Source organism: Amphiprion ocellaris, chromosome 8, assembly GCF_022539595.1.
Source record: "Amphiprion ocellaris isolate individual 3 ecotype Okinawa chromosome 8, ASM2253959v1, whole genome shotgun sequence".
Lineage (NCBI taxonomy): Eukaryota > Metazoa > Chordata > Actinopteri > Pomacentridae > Amphiprion > Amphiprion ocellaris.
This window is the reverse complement of record NC_072773.1, coordinates 14,714,923-14,727,368: the sequence shown is the minus strand read 5'-3', so window position 1 is coordinate 14,727,368 and position 12,446 is coordinate 14,714,923. Positions and strand designations below refer to the sequence as shown.

The 12,446-nt window shown below is 41.1% G+C and overlaps 1 long non-coding RNA gene across 1 annotated transcript; it reads left to right on the top strand.

Moving 5' to 3' along the window:
• Positions 1 to 5,369: 5,369 nt before the first annotated feature.
• Positions 5,370 to 8,121, top strand: LOC118471506 (uncharacterized). Its single transcript, XR_008602591.1, has 4 exons — positions 5,370 to 5,471; positions 5,543 to 5,631; positions 6,976 to 7,106; positions 7,355 to 8,121. It is a non-coding gene; the product is annotated as an uncharacterized LOC118471506 (long non-coding RNA).
• Positions 8,122 to 12,446: the final 4,325 nt, after the last annotated feature.

The window sequence follows — 12,446 nt, the reverse complement described above, 5'->3', positions numbered from 1 at the left end:
ACTATAAATTAGCACGAGAAAGAGAGAAATCATTCAGGTTTCATTTGCTGGAAAGCTTGTGCACCTGTCAAGAGTTTGCAATTAGCTGTCAATTAGCAGCAGTTGTTGTTTGGCCATCTGTCCATAAACGCTGCGTCTCCCCTGTTATTAGAGCAGACACTGCAGCAACAGAGTGAAGTAATTCGACATCCGCTGATCCGCACACACACACTTTTGTTCTGTTCTTTCTGACCTCCGCAGGAGTGACAGTTTAACTGGCATAGATGTTGGTTTAACACACGCCAGGGATGTTGCAAACGAAGAAGGGATGAGGGAGGCAGAGAGGGAGGGATGTTGGGGTCAGGCCTGCCTCCTCTCCAGTTAATTGGCCTAGCTTGTAGCGTGCGCTTGACAGATTGAATTATCAAGCTGCCTCTACGGTCTGCAATCCCCCTGCGGTATATCCTGGTTGACTATTAATGACCAGCTACAGCAGCCTCCTCTGTTCTGCCCGGCTCTGCTACTGTTCCCTCTGCTCTCGTCCCCCTCCCCTCCTCTTTCGGTGACTGAAAACCTTAAGCAAAGAATTTTCTCAGCGTCTGCCTGTCTCCGTCCATGCTGCTGGATGCCCTTTGGTCTTTCAAATTTAGTTTTCTCAAAGAAAAAATAAGCTTTAAAAACAAACTTTTTCAAGGCGACAAGTTGAAGTTTCTTTTGAATTTTTGCAACTTGGAGGCTTAATTGCCTCTCCGCTGCAGACCACCTCTGTTTCGTTCCTCAAATGGCAAAGTCTTGATTAGAAGGTATGGCCGGGGCGATGGAGCAGATAATGGCAAACAGTGGAAACAGGATGAAGGTTGATCTCCGCTCGCTGCGCATTTTGTTGTATAGACGACTCTAATGAAGAATCAGCAAGGGTGAAATAGAAATGGCAGGACATAGTTGCTATGTAGCGCAGAGTCCATTAGAGTTTGTGTCCTGAAAGCTGCTACACTGCTCAACCACAAACACAGGCCTTCAACATTGGTTAATTTCAGTGTGAATGTGCTGCCTGAGTGACTCACCCTTTGTTCCATTTCCTCTTTATCTCTCTCCTTTGTTTAAGATTCACTTTAAACCATTCATAGTACTTTTGTTATGCAGCTCACAATTTAGCTGTGCACACTGAATAGTAAGAGTGTCTCTATACAAGAGTTAGATATGTACTACATAAATTGTAATGTGTAGACGGTCTTTCTGTTTATGCAGACCAGCTCTGCTGTTCTTGGTACATAGATTGGCTTAGGCTGATTTTTAAGTAGATCACATGGCCTTTTAATTACAAGTCCCTGCAAGTAAAAACAAAACAAAAAAAAAGATGTACTGTTGGTGGTTTAGTTGTAATTGTTTGGGGTGGGGTGGGCTGTACCAGTATCAAGATATCGAAGACATACACATACACATACACACACACATACACACACACACACGCTCTAATACGTACGTTCCTTCTTTTAGCTGTCTGTATTTGCAGTACGTTGTGTTCTGTTGAGATGTTTTTTGCATATACTTTTTTTTCCTCTCAGGTTGCTGTACATTGAGCTCCCCAGCCCACTGCAGCTGAAAAAACACCAAATCTCATAGAATCAGACTGAAGCTCTCTGCATGGCTGGCATACCACAAAGTGTTTTTATTTGATGCACCCCTAAGCTCACCCACACTCACAAATCTCTCCTTTTAAGTTGTGATTTAAAGCATATATGTATTTAACCGAGTCCGTGCAAAATGACCAGCACTTCAAGGTGAAGTTTTGTTGTTTTTTTTTCTTTAAACACAGATCAACCTGGCAATTAAACAACAACATCATGCTATTTCCAGGCAGTCTGGGGTAAAATCAGAATAAACTGAAAGACAGAAAAGACACCCTTTTGTCCAGGCTGGCATATTTGTCAGTTTGTAACTGAGGCTGGTATAATGGTGACGATGGTGCAACCTCCCGCTGTGGCTAAAACCAGGCTGCCTGCTGGCTTCCTGACAACCCTAACATTACTGTATAATCAGTGCTTACCATCGCTTGCACCCGGCAGATAGACACAGAAGTAACACACATACAGACGTAAACAAAAATGTATCAACTCATGCATAAATACTGACTCCTATGAGGTACATGTGTGCACACACTTGCTCTAAAATACAAACCAATATACACACAACACTCTACACATCACACGGGGACAACAAATAAGCATCCTTTATTCGCCCACACTCACACTCACACACAGTCACAGCTTGTGTGTGGGCCATTGTGAGTGACAGTGAGTAGTTGCGGTGGTTATCTGTGTATGCACGGTCGCTATGTGTCGTCTTAAAATGCCAACCGTGGGCGTCTAACTTGAAGATAAGATATTGAGAGATGTGAAGGCAAAGGCTTGCAGACCAACTTCAGCACACATTTAGTGCGTCAAGATAAATGTGCAGAAGATGTGTGTGTGGTGACCGAAAACAGGAGAGAGGAAAGAAAGATGAAAATTCAGGAGGAAAGAGAGAGAGAGAGAATCTCATTCCAATTATCTCTCCAGGCCTGTCCTTGTGACAAATGTCAGATAAGACTTTTGCAGTGATAAAACCCACCTGACCCTGAGGACTTTTGACCCTTTTCGGACTCAGTAGCACTAAGACTCTTGTTACATTGTCTCTCCTGATAGGCCGCTGAGTCCACAGCGGAAATGGGATTTCTTTCTTAGCTGAATTAATTCAATAAAAAAAAAATTAAGCTTTTCTTTTCTGTCCTTTCTTTCTATCTGGGTTTTTGAGGCGACAGCTTGGCACTTACAGAAAACATCCGACCTGTTGAGGTGTCAGCGAGCGATGCCAGATTTGTGTACATGCAAATTTTTGCTGGACCTTTCATGCAATTTACGCTCACAATTGGTGTGAAATTGACATGCAATTCACTAAAGTGGCAGATAGTTATGCAATCACTAGCTAGGACAGCCAGCTAACCACATTTTATGAATCAAAGAGAGGTTAAAGATGCACTTCATTCTTGGAATTTGTCACAGATGAAAAGAAGGACAAATCTAAATTGACAAATGTGGAAATCAAATGATTAAATAAGTAAAGACATGCCAAATATTTTATAAGGTCACCGCTGAAATTCAGCTATGAAAGAAAGGTTTCCATTCACTCCTATAATGAAGGCAGTGAGTGCCTCTAAAAGGCAAGTAAAAAAGCAGTGAAGTGAAATAAAAAGAGAAAAGTTGCATATAAAACTGAAGCAAAGGACCATCTGATATCTTAATAAAATCCCAATTTAATTTCTTATAGCCTAATTCAATGTGGATGAATTTCTCTGAAATGTCTTAAAGGATAACACAAGAACTGCTTAGTGCTGGACCACACAAAATGTGCTTCATATGGCTGGTGACCTGCACTTTCAAGGTAGCATGACAAATAACACGCGTGTCCATAGACAAACACGGTGCCTGAAAGGAAGTGTTTCTGATCGTGAAACACAGCTACAGTAGCTCCAGCTGTGTGGTATCATTAGGTAAATCTGGGCAGAACTGTGTCCCCCGCTGCCTCCAAAACAGCTGGATTTCTCTAATCCAGTTACATCCTGATCTGATTGCAATTCATTTGAGCACCATTTTCATTTTGAAGTTATCATTCATAAATGTATTACCATAGAATTTGCTGTGCAAATCTCTTGAATGCTTGTGAAGTGTTTCTGCACACTGTTGTTATGCTGAGCAGTTGTTTGCACAGCGCATACAGTGGAAATGGTAGATTTGTTCGTTTCAACACAACGATATTTCTGACTAAGACAGAAGTAATCTGCAAATTAAAGCAACAGCCATATTTGGAAAAAAAATAAAAATAGAAACCTAATGCCTCAGGACACATCTTCAGTGATGCTCCTGTAATCATCGGGCGTTTCGGGTCTTTCAACATCCTACACCATGTCTCCAGGTAACCCAGCCGGGGCTGATCAGACCCAGATTGTGTCCAGACGGCTGGCTATTTTGACTCAATGGCTCTCTTCTCTTGAGCCACAGCCATCTTTCTGCCACTTCGGTGATTCTGTGGATGCCTCTCCTCTTCCTCTCTCCCTCGATACCCAACTGGCTGAAAGCTCTAGTTAAGGAACAGGCTGCAAAACCCCGCATCCCACTTCCACTGGAAGACAGCTTGCTCTCCAGCTTGGCTGTTGACAGCTGTTGACCAGCTCTGCATATTTGGAGAGCTTCCATTCAAAGGCCTCTTCCAGGCGTTCTTCCCATGGGACTGTCAGCTCCAACGGCACAAGCTGCTTGGTGGATTCCAACACAAGGACAATGTCTGGTCTCAGGGTGGTAGCTGCAATCTGGTTGGGGAACGTAAACAAAACAGCTTTCATTCATGACGCTGACATTCATCCAGTTATGTTTCATCCAGCTCCCCCAGCAAGTCAAAGTTATTTTACTTATCCAGTGAAATAACCACTACTTGATAGATTGAGTAAAGTAAGGAAGATGTCCGATTTGGGAACCTCAGAATAACATCGCTTTTTTCTATCAATGAAGTGATTCCTTATCAAATTGTGACCTTCAGCATGCACTGGGGCAGTTTGCAGATAAATGTGAAGCAGCCGGGATGAGAGTCGCCATGTTGAAGTCTGAGGCCGTGCATCTCAGTCAGAAACTGAAGGCTTGCTGCCTCTGGATTGCGGGTGAGTTTCTTCTGCAATCAGAGTTCAAGCATCTTGGGCTCTAGTTCATGACTGAGATGAAAATGAGTGTGAAATGGCCGGATAGATTGGGACAAAGTCAGTCGCAATGCAGGCATTGTACCGGCCTGCTATGGTGCAGAGGGAGCTAAGATGAAACGAGAAGTTCTTAATTTACTAGTTGACATCCATTCCTATCGTCATGAGCGCTAGGTAGTGAATAATGGAGTGAAATCATGGATACAAGTTTCCTCTATATGGTGTCTATGAGGTGTCCTTACTGATAGGATGAGGAGCTCATAGCTCATAGCTTAGCGCAGAACTACATTTGGACAGACAGCCTTTCCAATCAAAGGCTGTCACACCTGAACACATTACCCAATGAAATTAATAGGATAGCAGTTTTAAAAACTTTTACAGCAAAAGTTAAGTATTGGCTGAAAGAAAAACAATAATGTACCCACCTATGACATCTAAAAGGTCCAACTGACTGTGGATTGTGTCATTGTGGTGCTTGTGTGTGTGTGTGTGCGTGGGTGGGTGGGGGTTATAGGTTTTTAATGTTGTCTGTGCTGTTTTTATTTGTGTTGTTGATCCTTTGACTACTTTTACTTAAAAGCCCAACCAGGGACAGGAGTTGAAAATTACCTCAATGCTACACACTCTGTATGTAATTGTGACCGGCTGATTAGCCATCACACCATACAGCTGTGGGGGAACTAATGATTGGTTTGGCCGTTGCAGCAGGGGGTTCAAATTGATTGACGGACGTAGCTCCAGTATACTCCTGAACACTCCTGGACAGGTACGCGCTGTGCAGCATGCGAAACACTGGTAAGTTTTAGCTTTTGTATTAATATTGTTTCTTCTTTTAAGACCAGTCTTCTGTGGCTGCAGTGCAGAGTCTGCTGACGGTGTCTCTGCTTATCGGCGGCTTCATGCTCGTGTAGCGTCGGACAGCCGAGGTAACCAAAATGTTTGTTTATGTTTGTTGTTATCGTTCTGTTGCTTGATTGTGGTTAAACATTTCTTTGTTTCATTACAGTTTTGCCTCTGTTGCCTTGTCTTTTTGCTTGTTTATTTTGTTGTTTCTTTCTTTTACTTTGTAGTCGTTTTGCCAAATTTTGTATCAGTTTGTTTGGTTCGAGTTTAGTTTCGTTTTCTCCCCGTGTGTTGTTTATCCTCAGGTTGTTGTGGCTGTGTTCTCTGGCTCAGTAATCAGGTTTCTCCCCTCCATAGTTGCGTAGGGCCTGTGTGACTGTCAGTTTTAATAACTGCATTTATATTTACGTTGGTGTGTGTTGTGTGCTGAACATATTTTTGTACCAGAATAAAAATTGTTTGTATTTTTCTGTACACGCCTCTGTATTCATTTGTGCATGTACCTGTGTTTAGTAGGGGAAACCCTCTGTTGAGAGGCAGGATTGTTAACATTCTTAGGGTGAAAGTCCCTAGGTGGCGTTGTCGGTTCTGTGTTAAAAGAAACTAGAAGACCCTCACCAGTCCTGACTTGGTTACATAATGTATCGGTTCTATGTGTTCTATGATAATTGCATGGTCCCTGATCAAATAAATGAATATATAAAATAAATAAATCATATATTCTGAGGAATCTCGAAATAAAGTCACAATCTCTTCGTGGCGAAAAGAGCCGGCTGAGGTGGGTTAGGTATCTCATTAAGAAGTCTTATGGGCATCTTCTTTTGGAGTTTTCTGGGCAGAGAAGTGGGGAAATGTTTGAGAGAGGGACATCAGCCTGCTGACCCATCCCCAGATAAGCAGAAGAAAATGAATGGAAAATTTGGCTAAAAATATTTTTTTGTCAAAATACTAAAACTACAACTAAATCAATATCAGGTGCCACAATGAACACTGGCATGCAGGCTGTCTGGTTTAAAGCTCAGTTCACCAGCACAGATGACTATTCACTGCATCAGCTCCTGCAAAACAGTCCTGTTTTCAGCCTTCCAAGGTCTTCAGCCTTGTGTATGATTGTGTGTAATCTACAGAAGCAGCTGCCTCTGATCAGCCAGATCAATAAACACAGGAGCACAGAGAGAATAAAGCAGACCGATACCCCATTCACAATCTATGCACTGTGGGCAGATTGGATAGCAATCCAACATTGAAAAGATAGATGGACTGTTATTCGAACAGCAGGGTGCATGCTAAAGCGATTTCAATGCTCACGATTGTATAGTTGGTGTACTGTACTATTATATGTACTCTTTATGTTTGTGGATTGGTCGATGAGTGTGTGTGCCGGTATAACGAGCAAAACTTTCTTTTTTCTCTTTTTATTATTCTAGCAAACTAGCTGAACTATTTTTACTCCAAGTGATCCAGAGACTTCAACTTCTTCAGGTTTTGACAAACAACTGTAGGTTCATCATCACCACCTGCTGGACTGGAGATGCTGTAGAGATGTGCAGGATTAAAGGTACCACATAGTGACAATGCTTAAAACCTTGGGGGTATGTGAAGGAATGTGAACATGCTTGCTATTGCCATTCCTCTATTCCAAGTTGCACAGCTGGCATGACTAACATTATCATTAGCTGTGATTGTATGCCCACAGGTCAGAGCGCTGTAATAATTTGTAAAGCTGAGGAACATATGGAAATGGTGGAAACTTTGTTGTGCTTTAGTGCGGCCTAAACTCAGCCACTGTTTGCTTTTGTTTCACAGAAGGTGTTGGGGACCAAGCAGCAAAACAGGGACACGAGAGAATCTTTCAAACTTTAAGGCTTTATTTTGCCAAAGGAAACTGTCCATAGAAAAACCACGACTGCAAAAGATTAAAATACATCAGCAAAGACAAAGTATCAATAGAAATGCAAACTCTGAGCCTTTTAAATTAACTGAAGTAAACAAAACAATAATAGCAAGCGAAGCCTGAACTGAACAAATGTGACCTCCTGAATAACACAAAAGAAGGGGTGTGTATATATGTGTATATATATATATATATATATATATATATATATATATATATATATACACATACATACAGATAGGCTAGCCTGCAGACACACAAAAGGGGAGGGACCTATTCCCATACCATTAAAACCCCCAAATATACCCAACTGCTACTTAAAGACACAATACACATAATACCTATAAATACTAAATAACAATACCACCCCAAAACTCAAACAAATGTACACATGCTGCTTTTCTTGAAGTCTCTGCAATTCTGAACTCCCCTTCACAGCGCTGGGAGTTGGCGCCTTCCAGTTCCTGTCTGCCAGCATAAAAGGCTGCCTTAAAGGCAGCCTCTCTCTTTTGCCAGGAACTCAACAGCATGCAGAGCAACAAAAACAAAGATACGATGTATTAACAATTCAAACCATTTTGATAAACTTACGATTAATAAATGTTAACCAAAATGTGTGCACTCAAATTGGTAACAGTATCATAATGTAAATGAAAGAAGTTAAATAAACATCTTTAACCAAAAATCGTGTTGGTGATTATTTGTTTGAAATGAAAAGAAACATTGCTAACACTGCATGGTGCCCATTGTTGATGGGTGCATCACAAATGTAAAGGCAGTCTTCTTCCTGAAGGTGGCATGGTCAGCAGCAGAGCTACATTTAACCCCTTGATGCACAGCATGAGTCAAAAGTGACCCAAATTCAATGGGGAAAAATCTACTGACCCACACTGCGCATCAAAGGGTTAAAGCTACTGACACAGAAACAGCCTATTAAAGCACAGGGATGAAACCAGGAGTTATAGTCTCTGCAAAATCAACCAACTTTGTGTATTTTTGAGCTGAAAACTGAATAGACATATTTTTTTATTCATTTGCTGAAAAGTTGCACAATATGGCACCTTTGAGTCTAGGCAATTACAGTCTCTCACATGGTTTTGGGAAACACGTACGTGCAAACAAAATTTGTCTTAAATTCTATCATAATATCACAGACTGAGAAATATGAAATAATTAGTGTCTAAACTGCATATTGTATAAGCTCTAGTCTCTTAAGAGTCCCTAGAAAAAGATCCTGTCTGACCAAAGATGTGCAAATAATCAGTCTGGCCATCTGTTATCATCCACAAATAGATGGCTTGATGAAGACCTTTACTAAAACTGTGCGAACAGATCCAAATGTATGTGTCGGTACTGTTATGACTGAGAAAATGGCTTGATTGTTTGTATTTTAAAAGGTTGTCCAAACTATTGTATGCTGTCTTTTAAATGCTGGTTGGCAGAAAGCTGGAGGTTTTCGAACTTGAAAGGCTCTCAGTGGGGAGCCTCTCCCATAGACTCCTCATTTATACCCATAATCTTTTGCTTTAAAACAGATCCATTGTCTCTTGGATGATTGGGCCTCCTGGTGTGTCTATTCACCAGGGTTGGCTGGACGAATCCCCAGTCTTGTTTAGTCAGAGGAGGTGTGTTAGAGAAGCTTTACAGCTCAATTGCAATGAGTGGGTGGTTTCTAAGGATATTATCTCTCTGTTGCAGAGAGGCCAAGACAGAGGCATATTCATACAAGTACTGAGTTGTTGCCTGTTGTTGGTGTTTATTGAATATTGTTGCAGCCTGTGCTTTCTGTATTTGATACTTTTGGGCTGTCTAACTCTGAGCTTTGCAGCCTGGATTTACTTTTCTGATCCCTCTTGTTGAGGCAACTCATGTTCCATCTCTTCTCCTCCATCTATGTCAAATGTGTTATAACTGGTGCCACTTTCTGTGACTAGTTTTGTTTGCACAGAACTAAATGTCGCACAGCCATCAAAAACTAAGTTTCTTGTTTGGCTGGAGGGAAGAGAATTGTCCGTTTTTGGAGAGTTATCCTGACAGGCTGGCAGCAGATACTGCAGAGATGATATTTCCACCTCCTTGTCCTTTCTAGTTTCTTTCTTTGTCATTCTCCCTTCATGCAACTCATCTGTGTGTGTCTTTAATATTGGAAAAGAACCCAACAGAGACAACAGCCAGCTATAACTGAAGTGAAACTGTACTGTGCAAACACAATGTGTTACCCATGAACTGTCTCAGAAATACTGATATATACAGTATATATTTATATGCGATATTAGTGCAGAGATAAACAGTGGGAGAGATGGGTTTAGGTGGGGAAGGTAATATTAAAGCAAAATCTCCAGTTGGCCTCAAAAAGTCAAATAGGAAAGGTGCATGTTCATAAAAATACAAAGATATTGGTCAGTTAGTCTGATCAGACATGGGATACATAACGTTGCTGCTTCATCGATCTCTTAAAGTAACGGCATTCTTCATTCAGACATAGGTCACTGTAAAGCTCCTCACAGCTTCAGTCAAACGTATCCATCACAATAAAATTAAAGCCACGCTATGCACATGATATTTGCCATACATGCAAGGCTGGACAGTACATCAAGTGATGTGTAACACATAATATCCCACAAAAAAAAAACAAGAAACAAGGCTGCACAGTGGCTCACTGGTTAGCACTGTTGCCTTGCAGCTAGAAGATGCTGGGATTCCCAGCCTGGGCCTGGGATCTTTCTGCTCCGGCTTCCTCCTACAGTCCAAATAATTGGTGATTCTAAATTGTCCATACCTGTGAATGTGAGTGTGATTGTGTGTCTCTATGTGTAGCCCTGTGATAGACTGGTGACCTGTCCAGGGTGTCCCCTGCCTTCATCCTAAGTCAGCTAGGATAGGCTTGCAATCCTAATGAGGAATTAAGTGGTGAAAGATAATGGATGGATGGATAAGCCAATAACAAGCTTATTAAACTGTCCAAATGATTAAAAGCCAGGGTCATTTATGATTTCCTGTACAGTGGAAAGGTTTGTTAATGTGTGATGATCAAACTACTCCTTTAAAATCCTCATCATAATAAAAATGATAATCATAATCTAGTCCATTGTGCAAGGGGGAAAAAATTGTTCTTTTTTTATGTAACAAGGTCATCATATGAGCTATAAGGCAACCATGGTTGTTGATTTTACTGTTAAATACATAAGTAACTATTGTTACCATTCATCTATCAAAAAAATATAAACAATTCCTGCTATTGACTGTTTAAAAACAAAAAATATCGCGGCAGCTGTGATGGAGGTCAGGATTCAACCTGAAGATGGCTGCTATGCAACAAATGATTTAACTACAGCTGATAAACTGTGACTCTGTGTAGCAGCTCATCTGTGTGAGGTGAAGAAGAGTGCATTGCGACTTGCCATTAGATCCAGATCAATCCTTTGTCTATCAGGGGTAATTTATAATTATACATGATAAATTAAGTTACCAATGCTGCTGTTTTAGTGCCCCTTTGCGTTCACCTAACATTACAAAAATATGAATTATCCCATAGTGCTGGTTAATAATTTATAAAAATGGGATTGTGAACGCCAGCTTTCTGTTAGCTAACACTGACAGTATGCAATGAAAATTCTTAACTATGTTACACATGACTAACCCTTGATATGACATATGAAACTATTCAATTAGATTAAATAGCAAAGCTGGTGACACGATTACTACACAGCATGTGCCTCACAAACTGACAAAGGCTGTCAGAGCAGAAATAAAGGTCCTATAATGTAATTAGAAATGTAAATAAATAGATTTATGTCTGGGAATCACAACCTAAATAAATACAGTTACAGTCACACAAATGTTAACACAGAGATATTTCTTCGGCAATTACATGAGCATCAGTTTGTCATAAGGTCCCCAAAGTGTACCAAGAAAACAACTTTACACCACCAGCACCATGAACTGTTGATAAAAAGCAGGATGGATCGATGCTTTCATGTTTATGTCAAATTCTAAATGTCGCAGTTGAAATTGTCTGATCTTCCGCTGTCCTTGCTATCGTTCGTCTGACACCAACAACCATAACACATTTAAAGTCACATAAATCACCTTTCCTCTTCATTCTGATCAAGATGTTTGCTTTTATGATCAGTTGCTCTAGTGTACCTAATGAAGTGACCGTTAACGTATCTGTAGAACTTCTTGGTGCAGCCACATGCTACCTCAGTCCGCTGTACAATGCACCATCCACAAAAGCAGTCTATCAAGTAAAAACACTATATATTCCACTTATTTTAAATATAGTTTTACAGCTCGCCACATGCTGAGTAAGTCCAGCAACACTACAAAGCAATCATGTCTCAGATTGTTGTATCATCATTTCAGTCGCTACAGTAAACATGTCACTGCAGGTGAGGACTGGAATACACAAAGCTGTGCTGTGTAGCTCCATTCTCCAATCCCTACAGAAGTCCAACATTCCTGCTGTGCTGCACCTGATGCATCTTCACAATTCTTCCTCCCCTCACTTCTCTTGGTGTCCTCATACATGTACATACAGCTACAGACCCTTTGCAAAGTAGGACAGGAGAGCATGAGTGCCCCTCCTTTAATATTATGCAGGCACTTCTCAGACCCCAGCAATAGAGTACAAAGGACCCATGGGACCCTATTACCAGTGACACCACCAGACTCCACAACCCTCCAGTAACACACAGTGACAGAGGGAAAGAAGGACCACAGAGACAAAACGCAAAGTAGAGCGAAAGAGGAAGTTGAATTGGAAGCAAGGAAAATTAGACGAAAATGGCCATGGCGCAGAAAAAAAGAGGGTGGGATGGTGTGACAACGAAGAAAGAGGAAGAGGAGCAGTGCAAGGGAGGAAAAGGATGAAAAGAAACTGGCCAAGTACCAGAGGGGTGACGAAAAAAGACAACATGGAGAGAACAGAGACATTGAGAGCCGTGGAAAGATGTCAGAGAAAGGGTGGTTATTCAAGAGGAAATGTTTCTGGAAAACATTTGC